The sequence below is a fragment of the Strongylocentrotus purpuratus genome, unplaced genomic scaffold (genome assembly GCF_000002235.5).
Source record: "Strongylocentrotus purpuratus isolate Spur 01 unplaced genomic scaffold, Spur_5.0 spur5_scaffold_17, whole genome shotgun sequence".
In the NCBI taxonomy this organism is placed as follows: Eukaryota; Metazoa; Echinodermata; class Echinoidea; order Camarodonta; family Strongylocentrotidae; genus Strongylocentrotus; species Strongylocentrotus purpuratus.
In genome coordinates, this window is record NW_022145602.1 from 10,579,587 (window position 1) to 10,592,213 (window position 12,627).

Sequence of the window (12,627 nt, forward strand, 5' to 3'; positions counted from 1 at the left end):
AGTGTTCGCCAAGACATTATTGGTTTGAATGTAACGCCGTTGTGTTACACATAATGTATGCGAATAGTAAAGTGCTTTATAACAACAAGTGCTATAATATTATGTGTCTTTTACTCCTCAAATACCAAAATTGGCATTTTGTTTGTTGTCAGCACTTCTCATTGGCAACTTTTAGTGCTAAATTTGACACCAATGTATAACACCAAATAGTGACAAATATTAACGTGCCCTTTACAATTAACATGGCTAGCTCGTTTATTCATGTGAACAACAAAGTCAGATTTTTAGTGTCCTAACTAATTGCTCATAGAGGCATGAGAAAAATCATGAATATCGTATTGTTAGTCCTAACAAATCTGTGCTCAGTGTAACTTACGCGTGTATTAAGGTGCTATAAATAACAAGTGCTTCTACTTCCCTCAATGGTGTATTCGTGAACGTTATTTCGATTTGTCATTACATAGCACACGTTATTAAAGTGGATGTATATGAAGAAAAAACCAGACCATATTCGAATAAGGTTCTCATAAGAATTACTCATGCATGTTTTTTTTTAATAATTATTATTATTTAATTATTTTTATCATCATCATTATTATTGTCGTATTTATGTTCACGTGCCTTTTCATGGTGTCAAAATTCACGTATGATCGTGCCATAGTCATGATATTTCTGTTTTCATCAATAATAGTATTTATTTTTGAATAGTTGGAGAAGTTTTCACTGCCTTTTTATATTAAAAAGAAATCTTTTTCCATCTTAAGATAGCATTGGTGCACGTTTGAGTTTTGTTTGGATGAAATCTACTATCATACATTTTATTTTGCCTTTTCACTCTTGTTCATAATAGGCGCTGGACAAAATTCGATTTCTGATAGCAAATTTTGATCAAAGAACCGTTCATATAGTATCCTTGCTATTCGACTATTGTAGAAATGAAACTGATTTGTGTAGTACCATTTTGATAATACCATAATACTTGGTCCTCCCCATAACCCCATAACGTTGATCATAATTTGTTTACCGAGCAGATTATTTTGTTTAACAAAGCCGTCCAGTTTATGCGCCGTTATGTTTGAGAAAAGGCATTTAAGGTGTATTATTTGAAACACTATTATGTCATATACTTTGCAATGTCAGACGTAATATAAACCTGTCTATTTGTGTATGTGCGTGTTTTTGTACAGTTATTTGTGAGTTTCAAAGTATATATGTCGTCATTCGATCATAATAAAATAATGCGAGAAGTTTATTCGTACATGTATTTGTAAATATTTCAACATATCCATATTTGTACAAAGACACAAATAATTAAGGATCATACTTATTACGCCTTCTTCTCTAGAAAGGAAAATGTGTATTTATTTCGTATGTCATTGTAAGTTGTTCTTTAACTATATTAAATGCCTGTTTGAGATATAATATACGTCTTTCCGTTTGTCCTCATTGTCTTTTAATCAAAGATTTGGTTCCATACCTCTCTCTCTTTCTCTATTTCTCCCTATCTGTCTGTCTACCCCCATCTATTCACCTTCACCTACTCCCTCTTTCTTTCTCTATCCACCTTTTCTACTTTCCTTTCCCCCATCAAAGAAATATATCTAAATTGCTTTTTCGTCAGAACTCATTTTCCTTTACATCTTATTTTGTCGAAAGGTGAGGCGATGAGGTAATAGGGACTTTTAGATTTGCACGAAGACAATGTGGATTGCTACGGTCGACGTCCTTTTAATGCACTGCCTTGAATGGACGTCACACTTATCAGGCTACGCAAATCTAAAAGTCCCTAGTATATGACATGAGTCAACGAGATCGGAGGAAGCAAACCTAGAGAAAAGATGAGTGAAAGAGAGAGGAAAACTAAGAGCACACAGAATATAGAAGAGGTGAACATTTAGGGAAAAAGAGTGAATGAAGAAAGGGTTGAAATGGAGAGGTGAAAAGATAAAATCATGCTTAGACTAGATTTTTCAAAAGATGATGACTCAAAATATGAACATTAATATTCAGGGCGCAGAGCATGAACATTAAACGATTTACAAAATCAAGAGAACTAAAGGGAAAATAATCAATAGCATGAACGAGGGGTGTGTGTGACTTTGAAGACGAAAATCGATAAAAATAGAGAAAGAGAGGGAGAGAGAGAGAGAGAGAGAGAGAGCGAGAGAGAGAGAGTGCGTGTGTGTGTGTCTGTGTTGGAGAGAAAGAGAGAGAGAGGGAGAAAGAAAAGGAGAGAGAGAGAGAGAGAGAGAGAGAGAGAGAGAGAATGAAAGTGAATAAAATTATGGGAGATGGGGATGGGACTGATAAAGGAACAGAGTAGGAGTGACAGGGGGCAGAGAAAAAAGAAAAAAGAAAGCAAGAGAGAGAGAAAGAGAAATAGAGAGAAAGAATGAAACAAACCTAGAAAGAGAAAGAGAACGAGAAAGGGAGAGAGAGAGAGAGAGAGAGAGAGAGAGAGAGAGGCAGTGAGTGAGAGACGAAGAGGAAGGAAATGCAAACAGGCAAAAGATACTCAAAATTTATCGCTCAGAACAAAAGGGAACAAATACAAACCAAAAGATTAAATATTTAAAAAATAATGAATACAAGCTAGGTACGCCTCAGCGGCAGAAGGACTGATAATGCAAAGACGTGAATGGGATGCTCATTATGAAATCGTATGGCGACAACCCAGTAGGATTACCCGAGCTCTAAATCCATGATGTCCCTCTCGCTAAGCTCATCATACATCATACTCATTTTCTCTTGATCGTTGATATGACGAGGAGGAGAGAGTATTACCGTTTCGGATACGGGAAATTTTGTGTTTCCCTTTTTTAGAATACATGAGAAAAAATCAATACGGTTCGAGTCTATTTTGTAGAGAAAATTGAAAATGAACCAAAGACTTTAAAGAGCAAAGCAAGACGAAAACTCCATGTTAAGTGATACAAAGAATTTATTTATCTACCAAGCAATTTGGATATGAAATATAAACAATGCTGAACAGTAAGCAGGATAAAATTGAAGAAGTTCTCTCGTGAAAATTTATCTCGTAACATGCAAATCAGTGTTCCGATATATTCAGCAAATTCTTATAATATCTTAGTATAATACCATGGTAACTAAATGATATTACTGTACAACATGTTCATTGATATGTCCTTGCTTTAATACATGACATCAACAAGACAAAGTGAAATATTTAGATGAATATTAATATGAAATCGGTGTGTTTGTCCATCTCCAAATGTTTGAGGTCATGCATAGCTTTAGGATCCCCGAGGACACCGCTCCCATTTTGCATAGCAAATTGAGACATCTTGTCTGGGCTCGGATCGGAAACATTCAATAACAAATCTGTATCCTTACCAGTCAAAACTGATGGAGGATGATGAATGGCGGGGTAGAGGGGCGGGGCCGGGTCGGGGGGGGGGGGTGGGGAGGATGGAGATTGGGAGGATTGAGCATTGAGGGGAGATGCGGTGGAAGTGGTTTGGAAGGGGCTGGAGGGATTGGTAGAAGGAAGGGGTGGATAGATGAGTAAGTTTAGATTGAGGAGAGGATGGGTCGATGGAGGGATGTAGGGGTGTGGAGGGAGGGAGGGGTGAAGGGGTGTGGGTGGAGAGAGGGAGGGATGAGTAAGTTTAGATTGAGGAGAGGATGGGTAGATGGAGGGATGTAGGGGTGTGGAGGGAGGGAGGGAGGGAGGGATGAAAGGGTGGATGGTAGGTGGATGGACATTCGGAATTGGGTGTGGATGAAGAGGGAGGGTAGGAGAAGGGACTGTTGGGTGGACAAATAAATGAATCGATAAATTGTTGAATAATTGGATGTGTATGGATGGATGGATAGATAATAAGAAATTTGTATCATTATCAGTCTAAAGTCTACATTTGCCATTCTTCACCCAGGTGAATTCTAACTATAAAGCCGGGTTATTATTGGGTTTGGTGAATATAAGCGATTATCATTAAGACAAACACAACTATTAAACACAACTTCTATAAAGAATTACATGATAAGACATGACGATAATTAGGTTCGGTGTAAAACAAGTCCCAGAGGTAAAACTTTCAGGGTTTAAAATGTCTGAACTAAAAAGTACCAAGGTAAATTTGTCAATGTTTACATAATTTCATGTCCTTTCCATTAATTACAAAAGTGGTATTGGCAAAAAGAACATAGGGGTCCCTAAAATAAGATAAGCTGCTTCCGATTTTATATGCATATCCGTGTTGGAGTTTTTTTGACCAACGTGAATTCTTCAGGCTTCCACAACTATGTTGTTTGTGTTGTATTTGTCTATTTTGTTGTTGTTGTCGTCGTCGATGTTGTTGATGTTGTTGTTGTTGTTGTTGTGAAGGCCCATGCATAATGTTCATGCATGCTCTAAGAACAGACTTCGGATTCATATTTGCGAAATAATCAACAATTCAATGTATAACTTTCAGACAGCTTTTTTCAAAATACCGTTTCCTGAGTAAAACTCAAGATTAACTGAAATCCTTTCCTTCCTCATCCACCAAAAAACGACCTTCCGTGGTTGTAAAAAGGACCATCGAACATGGAGACACGCTGTCGGCACCCAAGCCCCATCATGGACTCGGAAAAAAAACCTTGCACGAAACAAGTCGATCTGTCCTGACCCAAATCAGACTGGGAGTAGCTTTTACGAGACCCTAGAGGGCTTTGTTTACCACTTCGTTTGCACTCTTTGTATGAACTCTCGAAAACTGACTTTTGAGGGTCAACGCGATTTCTTTTCAAATATGCAGCGAGGAAATACAGTTTCCGAATTCCGCATGAAGCCGAGGAGAGGTAGGTGGAGTCAGGGATCAGTTTAGTTTTTCTGGAGCATGCGGAGAAGAGGGAGCGCGCCACTAACGTTGACTATTTTAATGGTGGAGGAGGTTTCGGATAAGGAGTGTAATGATGGTGATATATATATATATATATATATATATATATATATATATATGCTTGGGGAAATAAGGATGATGATGGTTATGATGATGATAATGATGATGATGACGATGATGATGATGATGACGATGATGATGGTAATGGTGAAGGTGATGGTGATTTTGATGGTGGTGGTGGTGATGACGGTGATGATGATTGCGAGGACTGAGAATGCGGATGGGCATAATACTATTACAAAAACACTAGAACCAACAAACAAACAAACACGTCAACACCCTTACCCCCCCCCCCTCCCCTCCCCAAAAGAAATACGAACAAAATACGAAAAAACCACAACAACAACACAAACAAACAAAATTAACAAACAAAAAGAGGAAATATTGTTAATGGTAATTACACGTACATAAATAATGATGATATGGATGACGATAAAGACGGTGATAAAAGTGACTAACATGAGATTTCATCATTGTCAATGGCTTGGATGATGTTCCTGGTGATAATGATGATAGCAAGTTCGGGACAGAGATGATAAGGAAGGCGACGGTGATTACGATGATGACGAAGATGATGACAATAATGTTGATTATGATAATAGTGGTTAGATGTTATGAGGGTGGATAGTGACACTGAAGGTGATAACTGCGATTGAAATAACTAGGAAGGCCATGGTAGTAGTCACATTTATATCACAGTGACGATGATAACGAAATTTCTACTTCAGGTTTTGAACTGGGGTTCAGGTTTCTAAATGGGGTACGCAGGTAAGTATAGAGCTGCAATGAAAACGAATGCATTTTTTTCCAGCTTGCATTGCACTAAGGTTCACTTCAAACCTCGTTTTTAAAAGTGCAGAGTAAAGGGGGAAATGGATTACAAGAACGGGAACTACCAAACACAAGATGGCGCTCTTTGAGTTTCTTTACAATCCTTGTGTACCGTCTCTCCAATCCGAAACCCGGTAATAACATTTGCCATACACTGACCCGTTTCAAATGTCAAGGAGAGGGATTTAGAAAAGGTATATCTCTATTTCGAGTAGATGGCCGTAATGATTTTATTCTTAATACCTCATAAAAACGGCATTTTCGGGCAGAATTAAAGCAAGTAAAAAGCATGACGGCCTTCGAAATGCCTTTTTTCAAACTAAATATAATATGACAACCTCAGGAAATTCTTATTACGAAGAGCTCAAGTATATTTGACGTCGTGTCCTATATAATAATATGCGAAAAAAACTGTATAAGAAACAAACAACAACAACAACAAAGCACAAGGGAAGGAAATCATCATCAAACGCTTCATATCCTCTATATAAGGTTCTTATCATAATCCAAATACCACCATTATCCCCTTTTTATCACCCCTCAATATTGAGTAACTTTGGAATTTATAAATTTTGCTATTTTTAAAAGTTTGCAGGATGAAATATAAAAAGGCGATATTTATCGGTTATGACAGGTTGCATCAGTTGCTTCTTTTCAAAATTAAAACAGTTTCCTTGAACTAGTTGCGTAAAAGGGTAACTTTCTTCTTCTTTGCTCCAGATATTTCAATATCAATATTGTAACATTATTATTATATTGTGAACAAGGCAGGTGTTAACTTATCATTATTTTTTTTAATTAACAATTCCTTTATACAACTCCGGTACTTTAACAGAAGTTTCATCGTTAATAGCGTAACCCCACTTTGTGTTTACATCCAAGAAAACCAACGATAAAGTTGAGGAAATATTTCGTTACCTAAAATAATTTGTAATCAGATTATATTTGCATTACACGCTTTTAAAGGATTAAATGTTTGTAATAATGAAAAAACCTATACGCTGAATGATGTGTGTGGTAACTTGTTTTTAGTTACACATATTAACAACTGCCGCAAACCTTAAGTAAGAAAAAAAAGGGATTTTCAAATCGCCAGTATCTTGTTATCCAACGACTCAAGAAAGAAAATAAATATATATAAGATAGAGCGATGATAATGAAAAACAACAAAACTTATTCATCCTCTCTCTCTCTCTTTATTTTTCTCGTTGACTTGTTCACAACCTGTATCAATTTTTGTTCTTATTTTGTTTTGTTGTTGTTCTTTCCTTTTTCCTTCTTACTCTACTTGATCCTGTTTTGGGGTTGTTCTTTTTGTTGTTCTCATACATTTTGCTTTGACTCCTTTTCTTCTATCATCCTCCTACTCTTGCTCTTCCTCCTCCTCCTCCTCATTAACTTCTTCCTCCTTAACCCCCTCCGATCCCGCTTCTTTTTCTTCTTCGTCTTTTGTTTCTTCTTCTACCCTCCTCCTCCTCCTCTCCCCGTCTTCCCCCTCCTTTCCCCCCTCCTCCCCCCCCCCCCCCCCCCCCCCCCCCCCTCCCTCCCTCTCTCTCTCTCTCTCGTTTACCGTAACAATCGAACCAAAATTTGCAGAATCATTCAAATGGCGGCAAAAAAACACAGAGTGCGTTGTTCTGTTGTTGACTGCGGTGGATGGGGATAAACCAATAAAAACGTGTGTGTTGCTTGTCGAACCGTTTAGATTCCTTGCAAGACAACTTGAATTGACAGATGATTAATGCCCAGAAATGCAGTCAAGGTTTTCAGAACAATGCATCACCATCGGTAAAACAAAGGATATTTCCCCTAATTATATCTAATTATCTTTGAGTCGAAGAAAACTGCTCTAGAAAATATTGTATGACGTATGCTAAAAAGTTTAACCATAATTACATCGCATCTTTTTTTTCATTTCATACACGTATGCAACTTTTTGGCCCATATCGTATGCGTATGACGTATGCGTCAGAAGTTAATGTCGATTGTTGGTGGTGATGGTGATGGTGATGACGACGATGATGATGCTGATGATGATGATGATGATGATGATGATGACAATGGTGATGATGAAATTGATGGTAGTGGTGATGATGATTTTCAATTATTTTGGCATTAACAAAAATGGTAACGGAGTTGATCAAATGTTCACGACGACTACCACGGCAATTACTATTATTGTGTCGATGATGACCACGATCATGAAAGTGTTGATGATAATGATGGTGAGGATGATGATGATGATGATGATAATTTTGACGTTGACTATGTTTATGACGATGATGATTTTAAGGAGGATGGCGATGATTTTTCTTAAAGGGGAAGATCACCAAGATATTAAGCTGGTTTTAATAGAAGCAGAGAAATGAAAGGAACAAGTCAGGGAAAGTTTGAGCAAAAACCGATTTAACATAATAACGAAAGTCATGCATTTTTTAAGGTACATTCAACCAAACACAAATTGGCAATTCTGTGACGTATCTTGCGAGCTCACCCTCCCTATTGCTCTGTATTTTTTTATCTCATGTTTTATCTCATTTGTATCATTATAAACACATGACTATTGACAAAAAAATATATAATTCGTGTGTTCATTATAAGTTTAGTTGGTAATTTGTAGACAGATAATGGTGCTCTTAGAAACCAACCGTATTAAGCGCCTAATAAATGTTGTGTATTAGTGTTATTATAACTACTAACGAAACGTCAAAATTGTATCTATACACGATGTTAGTGTGCCTTCCGTAAAATATAATAACTATACAGTCTTCTAAAGAATGTTTTTCCAGAAATGTTGGTTTACCTCAACCAGTCGAGGGACTATAGGAAACCCCTGGACGGACCGCAAGCGTAAACAAATGTATGTAACAATGCTGCATGATGTTTCAGCCTATACGTGCCACACGTCAATCGAACGACGTCGATGCCCCGGGGCACTTTTGGGGCATTCTTACTAGCCCCCCTCCCCCTTAACCAAAACAAAATCCCCTTTTTCTTTTGCTATAATTTGTGACAGAGTTGCCTTTTCCCTATTCCCTACAATATATCATTTGGTAATTGTAAGGATTTATATTTCATGTGTTTTTTGCTCGAAATATTTTATGCAGAAGTCTGTATGAATATTATTTTTTTCTTTTTTTTCTCCATGGTAACTTTTCACCCTGGGTCGAGAATAGCAACTTTGGATCGATGTCTTGCCAAAGCGGGACAAAAGCGTCAAGGCAGGGCTTCGAACCAAATAAAATGTGACCCACAGACCATGTAGAACGATAACTGAGTTATCATCCAATGCAAGGGGTGTTTCACAAAGATCCTTAGTTGAACTTATTTCTAAGTTTGACTTAACATTTATGAAAGCTGTTACCATCTTTGAAAATATTTTGCAGAAGTTATTTTAAAACGCATAACATGTTCATTCACATCATTCATATTTTCTATCATCAAGGAGATTTCAAGTTCTTGATTTGTAACTTATGAAAAGTCTCAAATACTTACATTTTTGCTCTTGAATAATGTTTCTTTTACAAATGGCTACAAATGGATCTCCATAACTTGTAAGTCCAACTAAGAGTTAATTTCGACTTAGGATCTTTGTTCAACACCCCCTGTTTTTATCTCTATGCTATTAAAGATGTGAGAGGAGGAGAAAGTTGCCAATGATGGGGGGGGGGGGGGGGGGGAGGGGGGTGGCTTTGGGTTTAATAGTGGTGAAGGATTTAATGGGGCACCTTAGGCCTGTGCGCCCCCTCATCCAAAACCATTGTGGAACGTCGTAAGGAAAAGAAACATTGTGCTCCCCCCTTCACCCTCTTTCTAATCTTTATCAGATAACCAAAACCACAAAAAGGGGCGGGGTGCGACTTTGTAGGTACTGTACATTTTGCATTTTTGCGGGGGTGTCCTTCTTTTAATTTGGTATTAGAATGTAATCACCCTCATCTTATGGATGAGGGAAGGAAAATATGCCAGTTTTGACAGAATAAAACACAGAGAGTGTTGAGGAAAGCATTCTGCTGTTTGACGAAAACATGCGGCCTGATGGCACTACGACCTTAGGTGTCAATTTAGTAATGACGTCACAGTCAATAACTGCCATCCTAATTCACTAGAAACGACCCCAAATTTTAGGTTTTTTCATATCTAAAGACGATTTGATTTTTTCATTCAAATGTATATTTTACTCGTAAAGTTCTACTTTTAAAACAATAATCAAATTAAACAAATTTGATTATTCCATTTCTTCTTCTTATAAATATTATGTAGTCATCGAAAAATACCAGCTAAGTAATATAAGATATGATTTCCAAGCGATTAATCACTACAGTAGCTTCACGACCTTGTTATTCAAACAAGACGAAAAGAATAGAGCTCGACGATGATACAGCAAATCGCGTGACAATAGGAAAGTACAATCACCCCCTCCACCACGATTCCCCTTCGTTACCGTAACAGTTGGCGTTTTTGTCATGTAAAATAATGCCCAAAGTTCTCCCTTTTTCACTCTTTTTTTTCTTTTCTCTTTTTCAGCGGAGGCTTCGAGTTTTTACCTAGTCATGGTTCCACTCTCCGCGATCTGGAGAGAAGTGGCTAAATGGTTCTGGCAGAGAGAGGTGTTCGGATGTCTCCACTCATTATGGGGTGCTGTTGTACCGAGGGTACATGCAAACGTGAAGGTTTATGAGTGGGGCTAATAGTCGATTTCCTGCGCGAGCGCGTCGCCCTTCTGTTGGCGACCGGTGCAAATCAGATGTGACAGTTGCAAACTTTCTGAGAAAAAATGGTTTGCCGCCCTCTTGCGTTCACTCTACACTAAGCCGTAATACATGCACATAATACACGTACATTCAGTACATTCAGTAGCGCTTTGGGAAAACAACTGACAGCAATTTCTGTTCAATTAGCAGATAATGATCCCATTTCGCCAAAGTTTGGCACATGTTCTACCTTGTGCAAGAGAGCACCTGTATGTGTATGATGTGACAATTATGATATTCGTATAGATTATAGTGTGCAAACGAACGTCAAAAGAAGAGTCAGTAAAACAGATATGTTCAACGAAACTATTCATATTTGTTTGCTTATTTAATTTCAATCAAGTCTATGTCGTTCAAACAAGATGTCTTCTAAATATCTTCATTTATTTCAAAAGTAATCCATACATAAAGCTTTTTCTGTTTTGTTTATTTTAGCATTTGGAGCTACCTCTTGCAATTTACCGCAATTTTGTAACAATATTAGTTCTTTCAGGAATATGTTGAATTTATCACATTGATTTGCTTATATAATTGTTCAGTAATTTGGGAGGGGTACGCATTCAACCAGGGCGGTGTTTCACAAAGATTCTAAGTCGAACTTAACTCTAAGTTGGACTTAAAAAATATGGAAAGCCATTAGCATCTATGGAAATATTTTGTAAAAGTTATTGTATAAGGCATAAAATGTTGATTCAAATCATTCATATTTTCTATTATCAAGGAGATTTCCTGTTCTTGATGTGGAATTTATTAAAAGTGTAAAATACTTGAAATTTCGCTTTTAAATGTATTTAATTTTAAGGCTACAAATGGCTCTCGTAATTTTTAAGTCCAACTTAGAGATAAGTTCAACTTAGGATCTTTGTGAAACACCCCCAGGTGTGTCGCGTACTGTATGGTTTCCCAGGTACAGGGGCGACGCCGGGGGGGGGGGGGGGTTGGTGTGGTGATGTGCCCAGATATGATATGAATCATGTCAAAAGCAAAGCTTTCCTCATTTAATCCCTCATGATCTTTTGGTCGAAATGTGTCTATCAGAAGCTGAATACCTTGCCGCAAGGATAGGTGAATTAATGATGAATTCCACCCTTGAAATCTAAAAGGGGAATAATTTTTATTTTTCTTATACCATACAGGAGTAATTGGTTCTAAGGTCATCAAACAGTCTGCCTTTTATCATTGTTTGTTTTTATAAATGTTATCATCATATGTATTTATTCATTTATATGTATTTTTAAAGCCTATATAGAGCAATTTGAAAATAATATGCATTGATGTATATTATATTCACTTCATATATCCTTAACCTGGCATAAATGTACAACAAAACATATTTAAAGCAAACGATAAAAAGTTACTTGCGTAAAAAAAAATCTTTATCATTTCAAAATGTGCATCTGCTCACAAAGAGGTAGGCAATTATGTATAATTTGACACCAAGGTTCCTACATATTAGGAATAGGTGTTTTACATCAGTTTTAAGTTGCATGAAGCAAATAATATCTAACAAATCGATTATTATGCAAAAGGTATCTAAAAGTCAAGTTTGATGACATGTGCATACCGTTATTTCGCACACTTTGTTTTTAGATATCTGATGATTATCAACAGTTCAATTTGATTTCACCACGCTGCTTGAGAATTACCCATAATATTATGTGAACCTAAAGCCTGCAGGCTATAGAGGGGCACACAAGTCCCCCTTATTTTTACCTCGACCCTCTGCCCCCATTATCCCAGCCCACCGCAAAAAATATCATACCATGAATCATATTTTATTCATAAGCGCCCATCAATCTCGGAAATTCGATTTAGAACTCTCGCCAATAAAAACATACCTAATCGGGTGCAAATTCGCTTCAAAACGGCCCCGAACAATAGGAGATGACAGCCCGACAATAGACATTAAATTTGTACAAATTGTCTCAATAAAATTGGCTTGTTCTATACGATGACTAGGGGAAAAATCGTAATCCCTCAAATCGTATTAAGAAGATCAACTCGAAACTCGATTTGATTGTACGTTTCGGGTACTGTTGGCAGTATGCAAGGGACAATTTTATCATAAGTGGCAACTTTTGTTTGGTAATTGAAGCTGATGTTATTTGGTGCTAACATTATTACGTTAACCATAACCG